Below are 18,302 nucleotides of genomic sequence, written 5' to 3'. Positions count from 1 at the left end.
GTCCCATCAACTACATTAATTAACTCTCTGCAGATTAAAGATCAGGTAGCTTACAGTGATTTGGTGCGGAATGGCCGGCGTGAAAAACCGAAAAGGGTTCAAGACCTGCTGATTGAGTTGAAGGAATTTGGCTGCAGTTGACTGTGTCAGGTTCTTAGACTACAGTGAGTTGAAGGAAATGGATAGCAGTTATTTTTCATAGTTACAGTCGTGATAAAACGTTTACATACACTTGTAAATAACATAATGTCATGGCTGTGTTGGTCTCCAATAATTTCTACAACTCTTATTTTTATGCAATAGAGTGATTGGAGCACATACTTGTTGGTCACTAAAATACATTCATGAAGTTTGGTTCTTTTATGAATTTATTATAGGTCTACAGAAAATGTGACCAAATCTGCTGGGTCAAAAGTATACATACAGCAATGTTAATATTTGGTTACATGTCTGTTGGCAAGATTCACTGCAATAAGGCGCTTTTGGTAGACATCCACAAGCTTCTGGTTGAATTTTTGACCACTCCTCTTGACGAAATTGGTGCAGTTCAGATAAATGTGTTGGTTTTTTGACATGGACTTGTTTCGTAGAGATTGTCCACATGTTAAAGTCAGGTCTTTGGGAAGGCCATTCTAAAACCTTAATTCTAGCCTGATTTAGCCATTCCTTTGTGTTTGGGGTCATTGTCCTGTTGGAACACCCAACTGTGCCCAAGACCCAACATCCGGCCGATGATTTCAGGTTGTCCTGAAGAATTTGGAGGTACTCCTCCTTTTTCATTGTCCCATTTACTCTCTGTAAAGCACCAGTTCCACTGGCAGAAAAACAGGCCCAGAGTACAATGTGGCTATGTCTGAAATGAAATACAACTCAATCATGCCTTATTACGCACTGTGGAAAAACTTGGAAAATATACTAAAACTTTGTTATGAAGTCTTTTTTGCAACATTGACTTATGATCATGTACGACTTTTAGCATCATTACCGAAGATGTCCACGCACCTCACTAGACCCCTTTTCAGCTGGCATTAGAGTCTTTGGAGTGTGCTGATATAACAATGTTAACTTGTTTGTATGAGATTTAACAACTATGACAGTCGAAATTAATGACTTAACTCATATGATTATTCACAAAAAATATTGCATTAATCAAGTATTTACACAGTTTAATCACAATTTGAATATGCTCCTTTACCTTAACTGCGGTTGGTTACCTTAAAGTCGTTACGCGGTAGGTGATCAGGCAAATGCGTAGGTCAGTGCAAAGATGAGTGAGGACATGCCAACAGGGGTACTCTTTAGCAAATTTCACTTCGAAATAAAACCAGAAAGAATTTCAAATAAACATGGAAATTAGGAATAGTAAAGTAACATAAAAAATAAAATAAAAACTGTATAACATTCTGACAGAAAAAGGAATTTGTGTCAAAATATTGGGCCCTTTTTAAGTATTTGAAATTATGCAATTGAATAATAACCCGTGATTAATCATAATTAATATAAATTCAAATGTGTATTTAAAAAAATATATATCATTTAACAGCATTAATAATAACATAAAATGTGCAAATAATGATGCATCACGCTGCCAACAATATGGACTCAAATATAATTGATCTCTATAGAATCATTTTAAACAAACCAACCAGAGAATTTATCAGTGAATTTCATAGCACTTCAGTATTAATTGTGATTGAAAAAGACAGGCTAAATTATGTCCCTAAGAAAATTTTTATTTTGAGGACCTCCTGATTACATTTTTTTCAAACTTTTTAAAATTTATTTGAAACAATTCCAACTCGATTTTAATCCATCCATTTTCTACCGCTTATTCCCTTGTGGGGTCGCGGGGGGCGCTGGCGCCTATCTCAGCTACAATCGGGCGGAAGGCGGGGTACACCCTGGACAAGTCGCCACCTCATCGCAGGGCCAACACAGATAGACAGACAACATTCACACTCACATTCACACACTAGGGCCAATTTAGTGTTGCCAATACACATATTCCCAGGTGCGTGTCTTTGGAAGTGGGAGGAAGCCGGAGTACCCGGAGGGAACCCACACATTCACGGGGAGAACATGCAAACTCCACACAGAAATATCCCAAGCCTGGATTTGAACCCAGGACTGCAGGAGCTTCGTATTGTGAGGCAGACGCATTAACCCCTCTGCCACCGTGAAGCCCCTCGATTTTAATTTGATGCATATTTTGTACTTAAAGAAATTCATTGGAAAACATTTGAGCAAAGTTAAAACTGCCTTGTGAATTATGTCATTATATCATAATTCTGCTTAGTGGCCTTGTGGTTAGATTGTCCGCCCTGAGATAGGTAGGTCTGAGTTCCAACCCCAGCTGGGTCGTACCAAAGATTATAAAAATGGGACCCATTACCTCCCTGCTTGGGATTCAGCATCAAAGGTTGGTATTTGGGGGTTATATTAAGTTAAGGTTAAAGCACCAATGATTGTCACACACACACTAGGTGTGGTGAATTTTTTTCTCTGCATTGGACCCATCCCCCTGATCACCCCCTGGGAAGTGAGGGGAGCAGTGGGCAGCAGCCGTGCCACGCCCGGGAATCATTTATGGTGATTTAACCCCCAATTCCAACCCTTGATGCTGAGTGCCAGGCAGGGAGGTAATGGGTCCCATTTTTTAAATAGTCTTTGTTATGAACTCCCAACCTACGGATCTCAGGGTGGACACTCTAACCACTAGGCTACTGAGTAAGTTGTTGAATAAATCATTCCTGAGCGCGGCCACCGCTGCTGCTCACTGCACCCCTCCCCAAGGGGATGGGTCAAATGCAGAGTGTAATTTCACCACAACTTGTGTCTGTGTGATTATCATTTATATTCAAATTGTCTCTCTGGCACTCATCTAGGGTGGACGCTCCCCTTTTCTCTCCTGCTTGCTTCTTTGTCTCGTCTTAACTTTCTTGTTGCCTCTTTTTGCGCTGCTCTCCAAATCCAAACATTGGAACTATTTAACTGGCATCAACACAATTGACAAGATCTTGGGTTTGGGGGAACCTGCTGTCGTGACGAAGCGGTTGTTGCTGGACACACAACGGACTCTTGGGAGAAGAAGGAGGGCCGCGTGCCTGGTGACCCTTTTCTGTGGAGGACGTGAAGATATCCACCTATTCGGAATTATGACAACAAAACATCTGCTGATTGGAGTAAGCGTTGCTCTGGTTTGTCGACAAATTGGAAGTTGCTGGCAGTCTTCAAAGTACCCCAAAGCTGCCACAAATGATTGGAGGATACTGGAAGAACTGTGGATTACATCGGACTGTCTACCCTGCAGTTTTTGAGGACCAGTCATAGACAATTTAGAGTGAAAAGCAAATTTTATTTTCACCCGTATACAAAACATTCTAACTTGGATTGTTTCCCTGGCTTCGAGACTCTCCAGAAGGACAGCGCAGCGAAGACACAACAAACTCCCTTCTTGTCTTTCATGGACACACACCTGTTGTTGTTGACTTTGGACTAGCGACTGCAATACATCAAGGCTGCGGAACAAAGACACACTATGGGCTTACACACACACACATCCACAAAAATATATGCCACACATACACACCCCAACACCCCAACCCAACGCCCTCGACGCAAATCCCATAGGGGTGATGAATGCATGGTCAGCGCCTGAGAGCTGCGGCTTACCATAATGACCCCGAAATCCCTTCCCTCTGTTGCTAGATATCTCGAGATGTATGTTGTAATATGTATATGTGCTTTGCTATGGAGGTTTTTTTTTCCCACTCCAGACTAGGCCCCTTTAGGAGCCCAGTCTAGATAGCGTTTACCTTTTTCCCATCTTTTACGGGGCGCCTTATGGCGACCCATCAGCGTTCTTGTTCTGTAACACTGTACACTGTTTGTTTGTCTAATCTTGAACAGGTTTGTGCTGAAAACAAAGTTTTGTTGTACTTGTGCAATGACAATAAAGACCTATCCTGTCCTATCCTAATCAGTGACAGAGCAGGAAGCGGCTAGGAATACTTACTTTATACAAAGCTATCTTTGAACCGCTTCTAAACTACTGTAATATCATCTGGTGTAACACCTTTCTTACCTACGTTCAAAAATTAGAATCCATGCAAAAGAAAATTATACGGGCCCTGTTATGGTCCAAGTTTAATGCCGCCACTCATCATCTATTTCAGAAATATCATCTCTTAAGACTGACAGAGTTCAATATTTATCAAAATGCTTGTTTAACCTATCAAGTCATTTACAGGCTGAATCCTAGGCTCTGTAGCTTGGTTCCTATCTACCATCCCCAGCATGCCCACAACACTCGTAACTTAGATCTGATAACAGGTAAACATCGTCTACTGGCTTGTACTGCTCACAGTGTCGTATGCAGGGGACCAAAGTTTTGGAACCAGCTTAATGAGAGCCTCAAGATGCTGTATCCATTCTCCAACTTCAAAAAGAAATTGAAAGTTTACCTATTAACCACCTATCTTTAATGCCTAATGTGGGGTAGACTACTGTTGGGTCTTTCATGGTTGACTGAATATATGTATGTATGTGTATGCTTGCTTTAGTACTATTACCTTGTGTTTATCAAATAGCGTTGTTGTTGTTTTGTTTTTGTTTTTTGTTGTTGTGCTTGGTACCTTGTTTAATCTTTCCATGTATATATTGTCCTTTGGACCCCCCCTGTTAAAAGGTTATTCTGGCTTATTTGGGGGACCCTTTCACATACCAACATCTTTAAATGATAATATTCACCACTATTGTAATCGTTATATGGTATTGTGAATAAACTTGTAAACTTATATGTTTGAACATTTCATAGGAAGCGCTTTGTCATTCATAAATTGACATTTTACATGCGTTTTTTTCACACAAAACGAGGGATCGCGGAGTCCTACCCACAGTGCAGGATCTGCGTTCAGGGAGAAGCGGCCCTGGACATGAAGATTCTTTTATGCCCTGCTTGTTTCTTAATTAGCATGTCGTCATTTTCAATAGGGCTGGGCGTATCGATACCAAGTATCGACAGTATCGATACTTGGTGAGTATCGTATCGATACTGGCGTGATGGTATCGATACTTCACCAAATTAAGCGAATCACTCCGATTTAAAAAAAAAATGTGAGCGCTCACTGCGCTCCTCACCACTCCACCCTCCTCCCTAGTGATGGGTCGCGAACGAGATTCAAAAACACTTTAAAAATTCATCTTCCACCCAAAATGAAATTAAAAAAAATACAATTAACATGACGCTTGGTGCGTTCACGCACACACATCAGTATAATTCATTCCGAGGTTCACTCGGACACGCACACACACACGCGTGCATTTCCAGTGCGACTTCATGTCTTGGTTGTAAATTGTAAAATATTTTATTGCACTAAAATGACGATAAAAATTTCTCAGTTCTTTGGTTTTGTGTTCATTTTTACAACAGTTTAATAACTAGTGTTTTCTTTTTTTACTGAAGTTCTTGTGTGTTGTGAGGCGACTAGCCAAGTTCAGTATTTGTTTTCACCTTATTTGCACTATTTACTTTATTGTAATTGATATTATTACTTTTTTATTCGAATTTCTCAGTTATTTTGTTTTGTGTTCATTTTTTACAACTTTGTTCAATAACTAGAGTTTTGTTATTTACCTTAAGTGTTTGTGTGTTTTGAGGCGACAAGCCTGGTTCAGTAGTTGTTTGCACCTTATTTGCATTACTTTTTTGCTATTGATATTACTTTTGTAATAAATATTTTATTTTTTGACTTAAATCGTTGTCCTGTGTTGTATTATTATCATAATCAATTAATAAAGGCAAAAGTACAAATTTTTTTTTCAAAAGTATCGCGGTGGTAAAGGGGTTTGTGCGTCTGCCTCACAATACGAAGTTCCTGCAGTCCTGGGTTCAAATCCAGGCTCGGGATCTTTCTGTGTGGAGTTTGCATGTTCTCCCCGTGAATGCGTGGGTTCCCTCCGGGTACTCCGGCTTCCTCCCACTTCCAAAGACATGCACCTGGGGATAGGTTGCTTGGCAACACTAAATTGGCCCTAGTGTGTGAATGTGAGTGTGAATGTTGTCTGTCTATCTGTGTTGGCCCTGCGATGAGGTGGCGACTTGTCCAGGGTGTACCCCGCCTTCCGCCCGATTGTAGCTGAGATAGGCGCCAGCGCCCCCCGCGACCCCAAAAGGGAACAAGCGGTAGGAAATGGATGGATGGATGGATACCCTGAAGTCCCCCCCCATCAGATGACGACACTTCCGGTATCGGTATCGGCGATACTGACCGGTATCGGCTCGGTATCGATACCCAAATATTGCGATATTGCCCACCCCTAATTTTCAAAGCACTTTTTCCAAACTGAGTGTTAGTGCACACTAGACTAGTACAACCTTTGTATTCGTATACCTGCAACGACTGGAGATTCGAAACAGTATTGAAGTAGAATCCAAACCATAAGCCACAAAGGAGTGTGGCTGGCGAGCAGATAGAATACAGACTGACATCACTTTGCCAAAATGCCTGCCTGTGTTCAAAAACATGGTCTATTTCCAATGTCCTGAAATTGTATCAGTTTGGCTGGGCATCGCTCTCAGTCCGTCTCATACTCGGGTCAATTAAAAGTGAGCATAATCTTGGTCCGATCATGTATTGATCCCCACTGTGGTACTGCAGCTGTCAAACAATGCAGAGCCCATTCATGGGGCCACCAAGGAAAGCCTGTGACTGCTGCCTAGTGGTGATTCGGTTTAGTAATGGACGGGCCGAGCTTATCTGCTCCTCCAGACAGCAGATTTCTAGCTGAGCTGTCCCAAATGACCAGCTTTGGCCTCATTTGCTGCTTTTTTTTTTTTTATTTTGTTAACAAAGCGTTTGTACACTGAAGACACTGGGACACTTCCTCTATTAATGGAGTCAGGAACAAGACAGGTGAACCATTAAAATGATTTGGGATTAATCAATAAAGATACGGGGCTAGTTACTCTTTTTCGTGACTGGAAAATGAAAGCAACAAAAACATGTACACAATAGTGTTGTCCCGATACCAATATTTTTGTTACGCTTGTGTGGCATTGTAATGCCGGATTCGGTCCTCCGTGGATGCGTCAGCAAGAACACAGCAAAAAGGTAAGAACTAAGGGATTTATTAAACAAAAGGAGCTTTGAACAAAAACCCATCCATCCATCCATTTTCTACCGCTTATTCCCTTTCGGGGTCGCTGGCGCCTATCTCAGCTACAATCGGGCGGAAGGCAGGGTACACCCTGGACAAGTCGCCACCTCATCGCAGGGCCAACACAGATAGACAAACAACATTCACACTCACATTCACACACTAGGGCCAATTTAGTGTTGCCAATCAACCTATCCCCAGGTGCATGTCTTTGGAAGTGGGAGGAAGCCGGAGTACCCGGAGGGAACCCACGCATTCACGGGGAGAACATGCAAACTCCACACAGAAAGATCCCGAGCCTGGATTTGAACCCAGGACTGCAGGACCTTCGTATTGTGAGGCAGACGCACTAACCCCTCTGCCACCGTGAAGATACAAATAGAAAAGGCAAATAAAAGCGCTAGCATGGAAAGCTAGGACAAACAAACCGAAGCACAAAGGCACACAAAAGGAAACACAAAACAACTAGCGTGAAAGCTAGGAATAAAATAAAGCTTAGCATGAGAGCTAGCGAAAACGAGGGTGAGAGACAAGTCGTAAACAGATGTGTGTGAACAAACTAAGATCCGACAATCAGTGAACAGAAAACGCTGGCTTATAAACAGGTGGTGATTAGTAAAGACAGGTGTGCTGGAAAAGAGAGTAGCAGCTGAAACTAATGAGTGACCATGGAAACGAACAAAACAGGAACTAAGTATGTCAAACCGCAGAGTGATATAAAAATGGAACAAAAATAACAATATGGTGATGATCCGACCATCGGATCACAACAATTTTGGTACTTTTCTAAATAAAGGGGACCACACAATGTCATTATTGGCTTTAATTAACAAAAAATCTTACGGTACATTTAACATATGTTTTTTATTGCAAGTTTGTCCTTAAATAAAATAGTGAACGGACAAGACAACTTGTCTTTTAGTAGTAAGTAAGGAAACAAAGGCTCCTAATTTAGTCTGCTAACATATTGTGTCATTTATCATTCTAGTATTTTGTCAACATTATTAAGGACAAGTGGTAGAAAATGTTCCTTTACTGTTAATATCTGCTTATTTTCTGTTTCAACATGTTCTAGCTACACTTCTGTTCAAATGTAATAATCACTTATTCTTCTGTTGTTTGATACTTTACATTAATTTTGGATGGGGCGGCATAGCTCGGTTGGTAGAGCGGCCGTGCCAGCAACTTGAGGGTTGCAGGTTCGATTCCCGCTTCCGCCATTCTAGTCACTGCCGTTGTGTCCTTGGGCAAGACACTTTACCCACCTGCTCCCAGTGCCACCCACACTGGTTTAAATGTAATTTAGATATTGGGTTTCACTATGTAAAGCGCTTTGTAATCACTAGAGAAAAGCGCTATATAAATATAATTCAATTCAATTCAATGATACCAAAAATTTGGGTATCAATCCGTTACCAAGTCGTTACAGGATCATACATCGGTCATATTCAAAGTCCTCATGTGTCCAGGGACATATCTCATGAGTTTATACACATAATATACAGTATATTTTTTTTAAACGAAAAAAGATTTGGTGATGCTAAAAAATGTCATTGTAATCATAGCAGTATGATTACAGTGATATTTAAATGCTATTAATAAATACGACAGCCTTCCCCGTACACAGTTAAAAACTATTGACATTTTGCCATTAAGTAACATTAACAGACAAATATTTAAATATTTATTTTCCTTCAGAAAATGTCAGCCATATATTGTGGAGCACAATATAGCAATTAGTAAAAACTAGACACTTTAACATATTAAAGGCTTCACCTCAAAAATACAACAAAAAAATCTGATCAAAATTATAAAAATCAATTATGATACGCTATTGTACTTGGTATCATTACAGTGGATGTTAGGTGTAGATCCACCATTGATTGATTGATTGATTGATTGATTGAAACTTTTATTAGTAGATTGCACAGTACAGTACATATACCTTACAATTGACCACTAAATAGTAACACCCAAATATGTTTTTCAACTTAAGTCGGGGTCCACGTTAATCAATTCAAGGGCATTTGTTTATATTGTAACATCTCAGAAGAGATGGTGCTGCAGGGAATTCTGGGAATTTGTTCCGTAGTGTTTATGTTGTGTTGTGGTGCAAATATTTTCCCAAAATGTGTTTGTCATTGTTGTTTAGTAAGGTTTCATTATATGTCACATGTTGATGACAGCTTTTGCGTTGTTCATACGGCCACCCTTAGTGTGTCGTGTATGGTTGTTGATTAAGTGTGCTCTTCATTCACTTGAAATCAGTGTGTTCAACATTTCGATGGTCTACTTAATGGGTTAGTGATTGGACATAATGACATTTTCTATTGACTTTCTCAACTATGCACAAGTCTTTACTCATCCATTTGCATGACCCCGATGTGCCGTGGTGTGAAGTGAAGCATGAAGAGCTATCACGTGCCTTACAGGGATGATAATCGTGCTAGATATGTCTCCATGGAGACAAGGATAAGTGATATTGAAGTAGTTACAACACTGCTGACTGCGGATAGACACTAGCCGCTAGCTAGATGGGCAGGTCTTAAAGCAATGGTCATCAATTGGTACCGGAACGCAGAATATTTTTTTTATTTTGTTATTATTTATTTATTTATTTATTTATTTATTCATCTATTTATTTATTTATTTGTATTCATTAAATCAACATAAAAAACACAAGATACACTTAAAATTAGTGCACCAAACCCAAAAAAACTCCCTTTTTCATGACAACAACCTACCCTTTTCATGACAAAGAAAAGGTTGGGGACCAAGCACCTCTTCCAAAAGGCATTATGCATGACGGGTGGGGGACCGGGACTTTTTACAGGCGGTATAGTACCGAATATGATTAATTAGTATCGCAGTACTATACAAATACCGGTATACTGTACAATCCTAGTACTCAGTGTAACAATTTAAACATGTTTTTCCATGTAAAGAAGGAAAACAAGCTGATCCCTCCCACCTTTAAAACCCAATTTGCATCCTACACTGCAAGACTCCACGGTGCAAGAGTGGCCAGATGAAGGAAGGAGGCAGGGCTGGTCAATGAGGTGAAATGGACAAAGAGAATGAAGGGAGAGTCATGTAAGTGCACTACGCACTGATGACTGTAAAAAGAATAAGGCCAGAGATGTCGTCTCTATTATCCTTGTGTGCAGTTTGTGTTCATCGGGTGCTTTGATAAGATGCTCCATGGTGCCCCGCAGGCCTGGCAGCGCCATTGTGTTACTATTACTTTCATGGCCAATACTCTTGAGAAGATGCTTTTTTTTTTCTTGTTTATTTCTTGCTGTGGCAGCCCAGCCTTTTGTTTGTGTGGATGCAAAGCAGGGCAGGAATAAAAGCAAGAACTACAGCAAACAGAATGATAAATATGTGTCTGTATATTGCTATTTAGGATTTGCATAATCATGCTAAGGACTTTTAATGGGCTTTCATGTATGTATGAAGCAGAGGTGATTGCTCTAAAAATGCAAGGGAAGCACAGCTTCCCCCTAAAATGTAAAAAAAAAAATAAGTGATTAAATATACAGAGGGACAAAAAAGTATTTAGTCAGCCACCAATTGTGCAAGTTTTCCCACTTAAAATGATGACAGAGGTCTGTAATTTTCATCATAGGTACACTTCAACTGTGAGAGACAGAATGTGAAAAAAAATCCAGGAAATCACATTGTAGGAATTTTAAATAATTTATATGGTGGAAAATAAGTTCTCACTGATGGAAGGAGGTTTTGGCTCAAAATCTCACGATACATGGCCCCATTCATTCTTTCCTTAACACGGATCAATCGTCCTGTCCCCTTAGCAGAAAAACAGCCCCAAAGCATGATGTTTCCACCCCCATGCTTCACAGTAGGTGTGGTGTTCTTGGGATGCAACTCAGTATTCTTCTTCCTCCAAACACGACGAGTTGTGTTTATACCAAAATGGATACATGGATGATACAGCAGAGGATTGGGAGAATGTCATGTGGTCAGATGAAACCAAAATAGAACTTTTTGGTATAAACTCAACTCGTCGTGTTTGGGAGAAGAAGAATAGTGAGTTGCATCCCAAGAACACCAAACCTACTGTGAAGCATGGGGGTGGAAACATCATGCTTTGGGGCTGTTTTTCTGTTAAGGGGACAGGGCGATTGATCCGTGTAAAGGAAAGAATGAATGGCGCCATTTATCGTGAGATTTTGAGCCAAAACCTCCTACCATCAGTGAGAACTTTGAATGGTTGACCAAATACTTATTTTCCATCATAATTTACGAACACATTCTTTAAAATTCTTACAATGTGAATTCCTGGATTTTTTTTCTCTAGGGCGGTATAGCTTGGTTGGTAGAGCGGCCGTGCCAGCAACTTGAGGGTTGCAGGTTCAATCCCCGCTTCCTCCATCCTAGTCACTGCCGTTGTGTCCTTGGGCACGACACTTTACCCACCTGCTCCCAGTGCCACCCACACTGGTTTAAATGTAAAAATTAGATATTGGGTTTCACTTTGTAAAAGTGCTTTGAGTCACTAGAGAAAAAGCGCTATATAAATATAATTCACTTCACTTCATTCACACTAGCCTCGCGCCAGTCCCAGCTATTGAGCCTGCAAGGTAGCAAGCTGCACATAACGGCAGATAAGTGGAATGTTTTATTTTATTCTTTATTTTATTGAACAACAAACATACATTTGAAATGAACACAGGTGTACAAACTATTAGTGGCAAAGATTGGCGCTACATCTGCAGGTGTAGAGAGGAGCTTTTCCTATTTAAAGCGGCTCAAGTCTTACACCCGCAACACAGTGGGCCAAGGCCGTTTAAGCAGCCTACACTGCAAAAAGTCAGTGTTCAGAAACAAGAAAAAAAAATACAAAAATGAGGGGTATTTTATTTGAACTAAGCAAAATTATCTGCCAATAGAACAAGAAAATTTGGCTTGTCAAGACTTTTCAAAACAAGTAAAATTAGCTAACCTCAATGAACCCAAAAGTACCTTAGAAAAAGTATGTTCTCACTAATAACAAGTGTACTACTGTCAGAATAATTGTATCTAAATTATCACACAACTTTGTGTTTCAATGAGTCCCCGGCATGCGGACAACAGCTGTCTTATATCTTACCAATCAAAAGGCTTGCAAAACTCCACTATGTAGGATGGGAAGCGACATGAAGGTGTGTGTTTCTTTTAGCTATTGTATTCCACAGGAATATTTTGTATTGACCCAAGATTTACAAAGCAGAGAGGAAGCAGGACCTGACCCCCGTACCAGGCACCTTTTCTTTGAACTGTTTTGTAACCAAAGGCGACAGCTTTTTACGACCCCCCCCCCCCTTCCTTTCGAAACAGCAAATAAAAGAGGAGGCGTACAATCTTTCGTCAGAGCGTTTTTCCTCATTTAGCCAAATTTAATTCTGTCTCTGTTTAATTCCTTGCTTCTTTGTCTGTTTAATAGATGTCCTCAGTGTTTGAACCTGACAACTACTCTATGAGTACGTACTTTCTATTGTTTCATTGAGAATAAAACAGCAAAGTCCATTTGGCTGTCATCTGTTTTGATTATGGGACACAATTGTGTCAAAGTCATGTTTTTTTTTCTTTCATGCTTGAAATAAGAAATTATTACTTAAAAAAAGTAGTTGTATACGTGTGTTGATGACACAGCTTTGCATCTGTTGATGTTCTAGTTTCAAGCATGTTTTACTCAATATAGGTCATAAACAAGCTGTAATAACTTACATAGATCATTGAGGACCAAAACCCTTAAAACAAGTAAAACACTTTAACATAAAATATGCTTAGTGAGAAGCGTTATCTTATCAGACAGAAAAAGAGCAAATATCACCCTTATTTGAGATATTTAATCTTACTTAGATTTCAGTTTTTGCAGTAGCTCTGCTCGCCATCGAGAGGACATTTGTCAAATCCCAGGAAAAAAACGCCTTCTTGGTTTGACAGGGTCACAGATCACTTTCTTAAAAAGTATAAGAGGGTAGAATTTACGTATAAATAAACCAACACATTTTATGACGTAGGCCGAATTCGGCCTCCTCTCCTTGAGAGACCAACCCCCGGCACTGTTCTGAAGACTTTCAATAAGATTACAATGGCGGCAATATAAGTCTTTGTTGAACAATTATTGCCATGCTTTCAGAATGATTGCCCCTCTAATGCATTGTGCACCTTTCTATCTGTCGGGCTTTTCCAATCATCATTTTTGCTGTCTGCAGTGCTCTGTAATAGTTGCTGTTGATCTGTGAGCGGCCAAGGCTAAAGGGTACTATTATGAGTGCATTAAAGGGAAACGTCGATACCAATCAAACTACAGGAGAGCTAAGAGAACAATGCTGGAGGTGACGAGGGGGATTGTACAGTGATTGTGATTAGATATAATTAGTCTGCAATAGCACTAATAAGGTAGCAAGCCTAGGTTTTGTTGCATATGAATGATGGGTGGACACCGGCAAATGTTTGAACACATGCAATAGCACTTTTTAAATGTGCATGAATCATAGCAACAAAGAGATACTGTGTGTGCCTGATGCAGCTTAACTGAGAGGAGATAACACGGTAAAGCAGCTACATATAACACTTTCCGTCTCCCAAGCTGCGTGCACACTGCAAAAAGTCTGTGTTCAAAAACAAGAAAAAAATCATAAAATAGAGGTATTTTACTTGAACTAAGCAAAATGATCTGCCAATAGAACAAGACGACTTGGCTTGTCTAGAGTTTCCAAAACAAGTAAAATTAGCTAACCTGAATGAACCCCAAAAATACCTTAAAATAAGTATATTCTCACTAATAATGTACGACTATACGAGTACAGATTTTCTATTGTTTCGTTGAAAATAAAACAGCAAAGTCCATTTGGCTAGTAATATGAGACACCATTGTGTCAAAAGTCATTATTTTTTTTACATGCTTGAAATAAGAAATTATTACTTTAAAAAAGTAGTTTTATACTCGAGTGTTGATGACATAGCTTTGCAACAGTTAAAGGCCTACTGAAATGAGATTTTCTTATTTAAACAGGGATATCAGGTCCATTCTATGTGTCATACTTGATAATTTCGCGATATTGCCATATTTCTGCTGAAAGGATTTAGTAGAGAACATCGACGATAAAGTTTGCAACTTTTGGTCGCTAATAGAAAAGCCTTGCCTTTACCGGAAGTCGCAGACGATGATGTCACCCGTTGAGGGCTCCTCACATCCTCACATTGTTTATAATGGGAGCCTCCAACAAAAAGAGCTATTCGGACTGAGAAAACGACAATTCCCCCATTAATTTGAGCAAGGATGAAAGATTCATGTTTGAGGATATCGATAGCGAAGGGCTAGAAAAAAAATTAAAATAAATCGAGGTAAAAAAAAAAAGGCGATTGCTTTGGGACGGATTCAGATGTTTTTAGACACATTTACTAGGATAATTCTGGGAAATCCCTTATCTTTCGATTGTGTTGCTAGTGTTTTAGTGAATTTAATAATACCTGATATCCGGAGGGGTTTGTCCACGGGTGTCTTGAGGTAAGTCGACGGCAGCTGTATGGACGGCACAAGCTCAGCTCTTCTCCGGTAAATGGCGACTTTTTACCACAACTTTCTCACCGAAAACTGCTGGTTGACATTTGGTCGGGATCCATGTTCGCTTGACCGCTCTGATCCATAGGAAAGCTTCACCTCCGGGAATTTTAAACAAGGAAACACCGTGTTTGTGTGGCTAAAGGCTAAAGCTTCCCAACTCCATCTTTCTACTTTGACTCCTCCATTATTAATTGAACAAATTGCAAAAGATTCAGCAACACAGATGTCCAAAATACTGTGTAGTTATGCGGTTAGAGCAGACGACTTTTAGCTGTGTGTGTGCGCAGCGCTAATATTTCCTTACAGTCCGTGACGTCACGCATACTAGTCATAATTCAGCGACGTTTTCAACAAAAAACTCCTGGGAAATTTAAAATCGCAATTTAGTAAACTAAAAAGGCCGTATTGGCATGTGTTGCAATGTTAATATTTCATCATTGATATATAAACTATCAGACTGCGTGGTGGGTAGTAGTGGGTTTCAGTAGGCCTTTAATATTTTAGTTTGAAGCATGTTTCACTCAACATATGTCATCTCAACATCTCAGCAACAAGCTGTAATATTTTACTGAGATCATTTAAAACAAGTAAAACAGTCAAACATAAAATCTTATGTATGGCCACGCAAGTCCCGGGATGTCCAAAATGTCCATAATACACCCAGCCGAGTCGCATGGGGTGCGGGGATAAAAGCTGGAAAAGTCCCCAAAAATGTTCAAAACGTTCAAAAAATTCGAGTCCCACAAGTCCCACTGCTGGCCGCGCAAGTCCCGGGATGCTCAAAATGTCCAAAACGCGCCCAGCAAAGTCCCACAGGAAGGCGGAGAGAAAAGTGAGTAAAATTTTCAGAAATCCCACCTGGGTTCGAATACCATTCGAACCCGGGTAGGTATTTTGAAAATTTTTGGGACTTCTGCCGACTTTTGCAACTTTTATTCCCCCTAACCATGGGACTCGGCTGGGTGTGTTATGGACATTTTGGGCATCCCGGGACTTGCGCGGCCAGCAATGGAGCTTGTGGGACTCGAACTTTTTGAACATTTTGAACATTTTTGGGGACTTTTCCAGCTTTTATCCCCGCACCCCATGCGACTCGGCTGGGTGTATTATGGACATTTTGGACATCCCGGACTTCTGCCGACTTTTGCAACTTTTATTCCCCCTAACCGTGGGACTCGGCTGGGTGTGTTATGGACATTTTGGGCATCCCGGGACTTGCGCGGCCAGCGGCGGGACTTTTGGGACTCGAACCCGGGTAGGCATTTTGAACATTTTTGGGGACTTTTGGGGACTTTTCTCACTTTTCTCGCCCACTTCACGTGGGACTTTGCTGGGTGTGTTTTGAACATTTTCTGCATCCCTGGAATCCGGGGAGGTATTTTGAAAATTTTTGGGACTTTTGCCGACTTTTGCAACTTTTATCCCCCCTTCCCCGTAGGACTCGGCTGGGTGTGTTATGGACATTTTGGGCATCCCGGGACTTGCACAGCCAGCAGCGGGACTTTTGGGACTCAAACCTGGGGTAGGCATTTTGAACATTTTTGGGGACTTCTGCCGACTTTTCTCACTTTTCTCGCCCACTACCCGTTGGACTTTGCTGGGTGCGTTTTGGAAATTTTTTGCATCCTGGGACTCGTGGGACTGGAATCCGGGGAGGTATTTTAGACACAATTGGGACTTTTGAACATTTTGACTGCCTTTTCCTCTCTTCTTCCCGGACTTCCTGTGCACCATTGCTAGGTGTGTTTCGGACATTTGGAAAAAAATTGTTTCAAGCATATTTTAAGCTGTAATATCTTACTAAGATCATTTAGCCGCTCAAACTGTGTGACCATCATTAAGGATACCCAGCAGGCACAAGACAGCACAACAACATTGAGAACTCGTTGAATTAGGTCCTGACGTTGAACAACTCAAACATAACATTGAAACAACATGCTTTTTGACAATAATTATTCGACACCTTAAACCAGTTGGGGTTAGGTTTTTAAAAAAGTCGGACTAACACACCTGGATTATGCGATTGAAAAGCAAATCTCTCAAGTGGGTGTGAAGCAGCTGGAGGGAACCCTTCGTATCGAGCATGGGCCAGCCCGGGATATAACTCGGAAGCAGATACCGTTCAATAAAAACATGGCAACAATTGTCATGAAGAGGGGACTATTTATTTGCTTCACAAATTAAAATAATGGAACATTTTGAAGTGCATCGATTGGAGTAAAAAAGATACTTATTTGTGAAGGTAACTAAAGGAAATGGCTTAATTCAGACTACCGAAAGAAATAGAAATAACTGCATAGCAAAATAGTACACAACAATAACAACCTTAATCTGGAACAGTAACAGCCTGGGGAACAAACGGTCTTTTCCTCAGGATTTAAAACTCCTTCCATGAATCCAAGGAGCCTTATGAATGAACCCTGTGACATTTCGAAAGATTTGTTTCCATGATCCCATAATTCCTACGAAACAACTCTCATCACTCCGATACATTTTTTTGTACACTGCAAAAACTGTAATCTAAGTAAGATTAAATATCTCAAATAAGGGTGATATTTGCTTATTTTCTGTTTGATAAGATAATTATTCTCATTAAGCAGATTTTATTTTAGAGTGTTTTACTTGTTTTAAGTGTTTTGGTCCTAAATGATCTCAGTAATATATTACAGCTTGTTGATGAGATCCTATGACCCATATCAGGGGTCGGCAACCCGCGGCTCTTTGGCAACTCTGATGAGGCTCAGTTGCACAATCACCGACCGCCCAGATTGTTGCGGGGAGATTCCGGAATTGAATGCCTCTCCCAGACATCACCCAGAGTCAACGTTCTCCAATTTTCACTTTCACTACAATATTAAGGGTATGCCGTGATGATATTACTCTTAACGTCCTCTTGAACGTCATCGCGCCCCCCATTCACGGAATGCTATTTGTGTCCTCTTGAACGTCATCTCGCCTGCCATTCACGGAATGCTATTTGCGTGCCGAACAGACACATGCATTAAGCTGCTTCTCTCGGTACATGTATGAGATTGCAAGGCATACTGGGTGACACAGAATACACTGACGGTTGTGATATAAAAGACTTTAACACTCCTACTAATATGTGCCACATTGTGAACCCACACAAAAGAAGAATGACGAACACATTTGTGGAGAAAATCTTCACAGTAACACAACATAAACGCAACACAACAAATACCCAGAATCCCGCGAGCACCATCCGGCCCCCCACCCCCTCCCTGCGTTGTTGAGGTGGGCCGGGTTTGGTGCTCGCGGGGTGTATAACATAGTCAGGAATTATCATGGATGCAAAGGATTCTGGGTATTTGTTGTGTTGCGTTTATGTTGTGTTACTGTGAGGATTTTCTCCCGAAATGTGTTTGTCATTCTTCTTTTGTGTGGGTTCACAATGTGGCGCATATTAGTAGGAGTGTTAAAGTTGTTTATATCACAACCGCCAGTGTACTCTGTGTCACCCGGTATGCCTTCCAGTCGTGTGCGTGCATCTGCGGAAGCCTCTCACAACATGTTGCTGGACTGGCAAGCAGATTGTACATGTTGTAGA

General features: G+C 40.7%; 1 protein-coding gene across 25 annotated transcripts in view; it reads right to left on the bottom strand.

Annotated features, from left to right (window-relative positions):
* The window catches only part of nrxn1a (neurexin 1a), a 775,979-nt gene that overhangs the window by 91,374 nt on the left and 666,303 nt on the right, over window positions 1-18,302 (bottom strand). The gene's annotated exons all lie outside the window — the stretch shown is intronic.

The sequence above is a fragment of the Nerophis ophidion genome, linkage group LG09 (assembly GCF_033978795.1).
Source record: "Nerophis ophidion isolate RoL-2023_Sa linkage group LG09, RoL_Noph_v1.0, whole genome shotgun sequence".
Taxonomy (NCBI): domain Eukaryota; kingdom Metazoa; phylum Chordata; class Actinopteri; order Syngnathiformes; family Syngnathidae; genus Nerophis; species Nerophis ophidion.
The sequence above is the reverse complement of the archived record's forward strand: the minus strand, read 5'-3'. Positions and strand labels throughout refer to the sequence as shown.